The sequence below is a fragment of the Gossypium arboreum genome, chromosome 6 (genome assembly GCF_025698485.1).
Source record: "Gossypium arboreum isolate Shixiya-1 chromosome 6, ASM2569848v2, whole genome shotgun sequence".
NCBI lineage: Eukaryota > Viridiplantae > Streptophyta > Magnoliopsida > Malvales > Malvaceae > Gossypium > Gossypium arboreum.
Window position 1 is genome coordinate 58,157,428 of NC_069075.1, and position 5,480 is coordinate 58,162,907.

Here is a 5,480-nt window from a genome sequence, read left to right on the forward strand (position 1 = left end):
AAGCACTTTAACAAATTCTCTTTAACTATACACACATTCGGCAATGACAAAGACAATTTAGCAAACCTTTAAACTTTCACTTATCACCTCAAGCCGAACCATCAAAATGAACTAATTATAATTACATAGGTACTACCAAAGCCGAAACCTATGCATACTATTATTCCTTATGCCCAAACCAAAGACCACATTCGGCACTCTCATCCACCATTCTATCAAGCATGTAATATTCAAACACAACCAAACTCACATTCGGCCGTAGCTCATAACAAGGTAGCCGATTCTTTTCCCTTAGTATCTAATGCTCACCTATGATTCTTTTTATAGTTCAAACACTCATCTATCATCATTCACCTAACTTGACGTGAAACAACAAAACTCACCATTTCTCATCCAAATAACATGAACAACAACCATTTCTTGAACATTTTCTCATGACCGATTGCTCATGTTACCAACAAGATTCAAAATTTGAACATGGGCTAACTAAGGGACTTAGTAACTAGCTTAATACATTCAACAATTTCAAAAGCTACCATGAATTACATACCTTGTTCAAGACTAGAAGGAGTGGCCGAATATTTTACTTCCCTTTCCCCCTTCTTATTAGCATTTTCGGCCAAGGATGTTAGAAGATGAACATTTTTTTTCTTTGTTTTCTTCCTTCAATTCATAGCAATGGAGGGGGGGCATGGATGAGACAACTTTGTTTTCATCACCCCTCCCTTTTTCATTACTTAATTACTAACCTTTTATTTTATTCTTTCTAACATAAAACACTAACACAACATGTTCACAACATGTTCCACCCTATAGCATGGCCGGCCACTAGCTCAAATCTTGGGTAATTTGACATGCAAACCCATCATTTTCATAACATGCATTAATAGGCCACTTTACATTTGCCTAGCACATTTCTAAATTTTCTCACATAAGTCCTATTTAATAAAATTCACTTACAATTAACAAAATTCAAACATGAAATTTTCACACATGCATATATATATATATATAATAAGCATCAACTATGACAGTTAATTATTTTTATGACTCGGTTTAGTGGTCCCGAAACCACTTTCCGACTAGGGTCAATTTAGGGCTGTCACAAACCCACACACCTCCTAACCACCAGACCAGCAGGCCCATTCTGATATCCAATAGGAAAAAATTAAAAATAAACCCACTCACCAAGGGTAAGGCTTAATTCCAAAAATAACAAATTTTGCTCAAGGTAAGGCTTGAACTTGGGACCTCTCACACATACCCAGAACACTTAATCACTGAAGCAGATACACAGTTGTGTCAATTTTTTTACAAAAGCAGGAATAAAAAGTTTGGCGTTAAAAGTTTTATCTTACTTTATTGTTTTTTATTCTTTTAGAGGTTTGTTGCTAGTTTATGGGTAGAGGCATTTGCGAGAATGAAGAGTACTATTTTGATCTTGAAATTGAGAGAACATTGAGAAGAATGAGAAAAGAATTGCGGGAGATGGAATGGATTGGAAATGATCCAGGTAGAGAAAATCTACTACATCCGAATGGTAGGGGTGTTTATATTCCTCGTGTGATAGATGATAGAGACAGACCCATTAGAGAACATGTAGTACCAATCTTGGATGATTTGAATCTAGGGATTGTTAGGCCACATATTAAAGCTCAGCATTTTGAGTGGAAAACAATGATGTTTCAAATGCTACAAATGGTAGGAAAATCCAGTAGACTATCTATTGAAGATCTGTGGCTGCATTTAAGACTCTTTTTGGAGGTCTGTGATTCATTTAGGCAGTAGAGAGTTCTTTAAGATGCTTTAAGAGTCAAGCTATTTCCTTAGTCATTGCGAGATCGTGCCAAAGCATGGTTGAATGCTTTGTCGTCAGGAATAGTGGCATCTTGGAATGAACTTTATCAAAGGTTTTTGTTGCAATATAATCTTCCAAACATGAATGCCAAATTGAGGAACGATATTATATCTTTTCGACAATCTAAAGATGAGACATTGAATGAAGCTTGGGAGCAATTCAAGGAATTGTTTAGAAAATGCCTGATGCATGGTTTCCAACACTGGACACAAATAGAAATGTTTTATAATGGACTTACTATACATACACGAATGGTAGTTGATTCATCTGCCAATGGGACTTTGCTGGATAAATCGTATAATGAGGCATATGAGATTCTGGAAAGGATAGCTAAAGATGATTATCAATGTCCAACTACAAGAGTGGGTGCTGGTAGAAGAGTTGCTAGAGCTATGGAGCTTGATGCGATCACTTCATTAACAGCTTAGGTATCATCCCTAACTAATATGATCAAAACATTAAAGAGACTGGTTGTAGTTGTAACGCCCCGAATTTGGCCTAGAAGAATTGAGCTTTGCGTATCGGAGCAATTGGATTTTAGTTGTGCGAGAAAATTTCAGTAATTGTGTGTTTGCTTTACTGGCTATGTGCTTTAGGAGTCATTGGGAGTGTTTTAGGAGGTCTTGAGTTCAAATCTAGGCTTTAGGAAAAATCTTAGTTTTCCTTAAATTGAATTTGGCGTTAACTGGAAGGTCTTATTAATATTTTGGTTTAAGTTATGACATAAAGAAGCATGTGGTCTAGTGGCAAGGTGGCGTTAGGAGTATGGCAAGGAGGTTAAAGGTTCAAGACTTGAAGTGAGCTATGGATTATTTATTTTGCAGCTGTGCCGCCCAGTGGTTGTGCTGGAATAGAATTCTGCTTAAGTGGTTGTGGAATTGGTCTTAGGGGAGAGATTTAAGGGATATGGACTTAGAGGAGTTTGAAAGTGATTCAAATCGCGGGGTTGAGAGATTGTAGGAGTGGATTATGGGGGGTTAAGGGGAGAGTTAGCAGTTGGCCGAATGTGGAACTCCCCATCTTGGCAAATTCGGTCATAGGACCTCTTGTTTCATAGAAGCCAAATTCTTTTGTGCCATTTCTCGGGTTCTCTTCGTTTTCATTTTTTTTGTGTTTCTCAATTTTCTGTATTGCCAAACATATACTGAAAAGTGACCTCTCATGCATTCTTTTTTTTTCACCTTTCTAGCCGAATTGGTGGGTGCCACTCAAGCATTCTATTTTCTTTTTGTTTTTCTAGTGACCGATTCTTTCCCTTTACAGCCTACCGAATCTATTCATCTTGCCCTTCTTCGACATCTCTTTCTATTCTTCTCTTTGGTGGCCGAATACTCCCAAGTCTATCAAACCATTGATGCAACCGATTGTTGTTTTCTTCCTCTCCATTTGCTTCCCTTTCTCCTCTTTCCCTCTAAAGCTGAATATCTTATTCCTTTTCTCCTAAACACCTTTGGTTAAATCTAGTCTTTTTCTCAAATTCTTTTCCCTCTCAAACCCCTTTTCGCTCTCTTTCCATTTTTGTTTTCGGTTTGGTAAGCAACCTCTGCTAATCGAACTTTAGATGGGAAAAGGGGGTGCTAGTGATAAAGTGATGGCAAGGGTGTAGGCTGAGATTGAGCGCGTAGCCTCTACTCCCAGGTTTAAGCGGCATAGGGTGTCGGCTGTAATGGCCTAAATTCAAGGTTATCGGAATAGTGGTTTCATAACCACAATCCGATTTAAGGAGAAATTTATTTAAATATTTTTGCATGAAAATTGATATGATAGGAAAATCGTATGAAAATATTGATAGAAAAATTTTACTGATTTAGTGGTTAGTTAGAAAAAGAAATTATTGAAGAAATTGGGTAAAATAATGTATCGGGACCTCTATCTCTTAAAACCGAGTCGAAAATAATTTTATAAATATTTATGAAATGTTAGTAATGTGGTATTAAAATTTCCTTAGGGAATTTTAATGTTTGGATAGTTAATTAAATGAAAAGGACTAAATTGTAAAAGGTGTAAAAGTGGATGGGATGATTAAATAGCTTAAGTGTCTAATGAGAGAGGATTTAAAAGGCAATTAGACCCAAAATTTATTTGGGCTGGACGGCAAGGGCATGAAATCAGTAGGAAAATTGATAAATTAAGGGCAAAATTGGAATATTGTAAAATTAACTAAATAAAACTAGGACTAAATAGGAAATATCTAGATTTCTCTTCATTTCTCTTCAATTCCAGCAGCTAAAAATGCCATAGGAGGGTTCTCTAAGCTAGTATTCCATAATTTTTGCACCAAGTGAGTTAATCCTTGCCTTTTTCTTGCAATTTTTGTGTTTCCAAGACTTTTACAACTAGGTCCTACTATTAAATTCATTAGTTTTTGATTTCATGGATGAAATTGAAAGTCACCATGGTTGAGTGCTGTAAGTTTTTGATGAAATAGAATGAAATTAAATCTTTAATTTGTTTATGAGATGATTTTATTAGGTAATTTCAATAGAAATTGATTTTTAGGACCTAATTGTGAAAATGTTTGGAATTAAAGTCTATTGCTGAAATTTTCATCCCTAAAGCTTGTAAACTAGTTTAAGGTGATAGAATAAAGTGTTAATTGAGAAAAATCAGCTCAATTGAGAGGCTATTTGAGTAGGGATGAAATTGTTATTTATTAAAAGCTTAGGGGAAAAATGGTAATAAACAGTTTGCACTAAAACAATGTTGGACAGCAGTAGTAGACTAACTTTGAAAAATCACCATAAATTTTAGGAATCAAATTAGAAGATTAAAAAAATATAAAATTAAATCTTATTGAGTCTAGTTTCTCATAGAAGAAACGATGCAAGAAATGGATCTGTAAATCATGAGATATAATGAATTTTGTGAGACAAGGTCAGAATGAATTCGAGTTCCCCTGTTCTGACTTTTAAAAAAATAAAAAATTGAATAAAAATAATTATGGGCTTAAATTTATATGTATAGAATTCTGAATGAGTCTATTTTCAATAGAAACAAACCAAAACATCATATAAATCCTGTATGAAGAGATAATTAATTTTTAGTGAAGAAGGGTCAGAACTGTCAGACAGCAGAACATAGGTGACTTTAAAGAATAAACTGTACTTATTGGTTGAACCAAAAATTCTGAAAATTTTATGGTAAGAAGATATATGAGTCTAGTTTCAGGAAAAATTAACGGATCTTAATTTTGATTCTTTATCTCGAGTTATAAATAATTTAGTGACTATGACTCAAATAGACAGCTTTGAATAAACTATAAATAATAATAATGAAATTATAGAAATTGTTGCATATGAACATAAAATGTATTAAATTGATAATTAAATTTATTTATTTAGATCCAGAAGATTCAAATACGAAGCTAGATCGAGGAAAGGAAAAAGTTTAGGATTAGTAGATTTTTTTACACGAACAAGTATCAAGGTAAGTTCATGTAACTTGAATTATATTCTTAAATGCTTGAAATGTATGTTATTGATGTTGTAACACCCCTTACCCGTACCCAAGGCCAGGATAAGGTACGAGACATTACCGGACAAACATACAAACATTAAACTAAAATACGGGCCATAAAATTTCATTCATATTTCAAAACATTCATTCACTTACACATAGTCCC

The 5,480-nt window shown here is 34.4% G+C and overlaps 1 non-coding gene across 1 annotated transcript; it reads right to left on the reverse strand.

Moving 5' to 3' along the window:
* Positions 1-1,947: 1,947 nt before the first annotated feature.
* On the reverse strand, positions 1,948-2,054 carry LOC128294462 (small nucleolar RNA R71). The gene has a single exon (XR_008284772.1). It is a non-coding gene; the product is annotated as a small nucleolar RNA R71 (small nucleolar RNA).
* Positions 2,055-5,480: the final 3,426 nt, after the last annotated feature.